Consider the following 4,023-nt stretch of genomic DNA (forward strand, 5'->3'; position numbering starts at 1 on the left):
TGATTGGTTAGAATTATCTCGTCCAACCAATCAGCGATCAGGAAACTATTCCGAGCTAAAAGGGCACCGCTGCGAGTCGGTGCAAATCTGCATCGCTAAAAGAAATGGACTATAATCTCTCATGGGGGTTGCGAAGAGTATGCCCAAACCATCTCCATATACCCCTTACCATTATTTCATCCATATATGGCACTCGAGTAATCTTTCATCAAATACAACAATTTTTAAATATTGTATAACTACGAGGAGTATCATTGTGGTACGTCATACCTAACAGAGAGAGCAGTGTTTAATTCAGATTAATATTCCACGTCAAGTCAGGCGTGGACCAAGGCCAATGGATACAAATGACTAGAGATGATAGAACTGTAGAGTTTCATAACTTTTTAACTAGGTTAGATATTGTGATGCATATGTTTTTTAGATCTCTTATGGTTATATTGCAGAAAGTTGCATAGCATATTTCAATAGTTATTATTTACCACACTTTTCATTACAAAATTACGAGAAAGTAGTAAACAGCGAAATTCGCAAAATTCATATAAATGGTTTATATATTCAAGCAAGAGGTTGGGCAGATATAGAACTTAAAGTTTGAATATGTGTAGAGAGAGAGAGAGAGAGAGAGAGAGAGAGAGAGAGAGAGAGAGAGAGAGAGAGATCTTTGTTAGTTCATTAATGAAATAAGTTAAATCTACACACATATGTTGAGAAAAACTTCAATAAAATTTTGTAAATTTCGGAGAATTAATTCTAACGTTGCATTTTCTTAAAACTTTCTTTTAATTTTATACAATAATTTTAATCGTTGAACATGTGAAACGAAATCTTTATATATGTAAAAAATATCATATCTTAAGTGAAATATCATACCTTCCAAATTTATATATATATTCTAATTTTTTATGCATGGCTATTTCATAATTGAATATTTTTTTGGCTCATCTTTCCTTAGTTCTCATTATGTTATCAAATATAGCACAAACATATCAGAGGTTGATAGCCTTTCAGTATGAGGCATTACGAGCATAAAGACAATAAATTATGAATTTTATGTTACATTATCGTTTTCAAAACCATCGGGGTCTTTAAAGTGGTCTGCATTTCCTATTATCCATTAGTTTCTATTCACTATTTTTACCTGAACAAAGAGTAAAATCTTTTTTTTGCTTCTCTTCTGTTGATCGCCAGACCGGGGCTCGAGTCCCGCTCAAGCTAGTTAGTTCATTTGGTCGCTGCAACCTCACCATCCTTATGAGCTAAGGATGGTGGGTTTGGGGGAGCCTATAGGTTATCTACTGAGTCATCAGCAGACATTGCCCGGCCCTTCTTTGACCAAGCTGGGGGGGGGGGGGGGGGGGGTGAGAGGGCTTGGGTGCTGATCACATGTATATAGGGTCAGTGTGTAGGGCACTGACCTGTTTGCTAGGGCAATGTCACTGGCCCTTTCCTCTGCCATTCATGAGCGGCCTTTAAATCTTTAACGCTAGGTTAACCAAACAGTCAATAAACCTCTCATCTGGAAACAGAGATATGTGGAAACATAAACCAATGCAGCTTTCAGATGTCCAGTAGATTTAAGCTCATGCTCAAGAATATAAGGGCTCCATTTTTAATCAGTTATTTGTAAATTCCGTCTTGAGTCACTATGATATATAGATAAGTTTAAAGGTTTAAAGGTCACCCATGAATGACAGAGAAAGGCCAATCTTTTTACCTCTCACTGTGCTTCAATTTAACACTTTTCTCTTCAATCCTTCCAAACCTAATTCCCCCACCCTCCCCCACCTATCCTATCCCTTTATAATGTAGCTGTGTAGGCAGTGACATTCCTCTGTCCCTAGATATTGACCATATATAATATGATCGGCCAAGAACAAGGCAGGCCAAGCAATGGCTGCTCATGACTTAGCAGATAGACCTATAGGCTCCCCCCAACCGCCAATCCTTAGCTCATAAGAATGGTGAGGTTGCAGTGACCACAGGAACCAACGAGTTTGAGTGGGACTCGAACCCCTGTTTGGTGATCACCATTCAGAGATATTACAACATAGGCCACCAGCACAACACCAACAACAACAAATGTAGGCGTTTAGAGTCTAATCAAATCACAAATATAAGCACTCGATAGCAAGAGAGAAATAATGATAGCAAAAAGTATATTATTTGAAAATAAACATATTTTCAATATTAATCCTCAATCAGAGCAAGCAATTTTAAAATGCAATCACAAACATTTTTATTTCAAGGAGGTAAAAGCGTGCAATCGCTCCAGCCTCTTTGTGGCCGAGATAATGGAGGAAAATTAGGAGAATCGCGTTGCCATAACCCTGGCAAAAAGTTTAATTAGAGCAGTCACCCTTTGATCTCTCTTTTGAAGAATTCTTTTTGTCGAGGAGAGAATTCAACTCGTACCCTGGGATTTTGTTTTCGAATTGGAGTGATGAACAAAATACTTATATAGTGAAAGCTATTGAATGGAAAAGCATAGGCAATATGATTTAATCAGAGCATGATGTTATCGTTTATGTTTATATCAAAACAATTACCCATTACCATATAAAAAAGAAAATCTTTAAAACTATGATACCCAAGCTTTTTATGAATACAATTTGCATCTAGATTATAGAAATATTTCAATAAGTTTGGAAAGAGATACCACCAAGGAAAAGTTTTAAGCTTGTGATAATAGAGAACAGGATGATTTCTTTTATAATATTATTTAAAAAAAGGGATAAAAATTATCGTTAACTACTGGCTGCGCATGGAAGCAGTGCAGTATGTCTAGAATGTATATATACTATATTATAATATATACACACACACACACACATATATATATAAATACATTCTAGACATATATAATATATATATAAATTATATATATATGTATATATAATATATATATATATATACATACATATATATGTATATATATATATATATATATATTTATGCATTCTAGACATTATACATATATATATATATATAAACTATATATATATAGATATATATATATGAATATATATATATATATATATATATATTTATATATGGATATATGCATATATATGTTATAAATATAAATATTTGATGTAAATACCTTCATTAAAACTTTTTAGAATTTCTTTTATTTATGGTATATTTGTGTATCCCTTTGGATTTATATTATCTTTTATATTATCTTTTAATTTCACTCAATATCGTATAGATATTATAGATAGCTAAGCATATTCACGAAACAAACATGCACAGAAACGATCCAAGTACCGTAAGTATCAAAGTAGGCTCTTAAAGATATCAACAGTGGTTCGGTCATATTTTGGCAAGAGAGGAGGACCATGTGTGCAAAATGGTTATGGAACTCAAGGTGGATGGAAGGAAAAAAAGGGGAAAGAACAAAGTTCATATGGAAAGGTGTAGTGAACATGTGGCAGAGAAGTGTGCAATAGCTGAACGTTTGTTTTCAAGGTAAGTGTTTCCATGGCAGTTCCAATGCAACTTGCTTTCCAGTGAAATTTGCAGTGCAATCTATTTCAATGGGACGTTTCTAACCTGACATTTCTCACAAGTTAAATTTCTCAAATTCACCTTCTTCAGAAAAAACAATTGGTGTATCTTTTTACAAGGGTTTATTCAACTCTACCTATTCCTATGATTTCAACCTGATTGCTTTTCTAGAGAAAATTGTAATGTTACCTTTTCCTAAATTTATTTTTCCATTTCCCATCTATTTCCATGGAACGTTTCAAACCTAACGTTTCTTAAAAGTTATTTTTTCAAATTTTACCTTCTTTAGTAAAAAAAAAAATAACTTATCTTTTTACAAGGGTTTATTCAGCTCTACCTATTCCTATGATTTTGACCTGATTGCTTTTCAGGAGAAATTTTGTAGTGCTACCTTTTCCTAAATTTATTTTCCGTTTCCCATCTGTTTTCCATGGAACGTTTCAAACATAACGTTTCTTAAGTTATTTTTTTTCAAATTTAGCTTCTTCAGTAAAAAGAAAATAAATTGCTTAT

This window comes from Palaemon carinicauda, chromosome 7 (assembly GCF_036898095.1).
Source record: "Palaemon carinicauda isolate YSFRI2023 chromosome 7, ASM3689809v2, whole genome shotgun sequence".
NCBI lineage: Eukaryota > Metazoa > Arthropoda > Malacostraca > Decapoda > Palaemonidae > Palaemon > Palaemon carinicauda.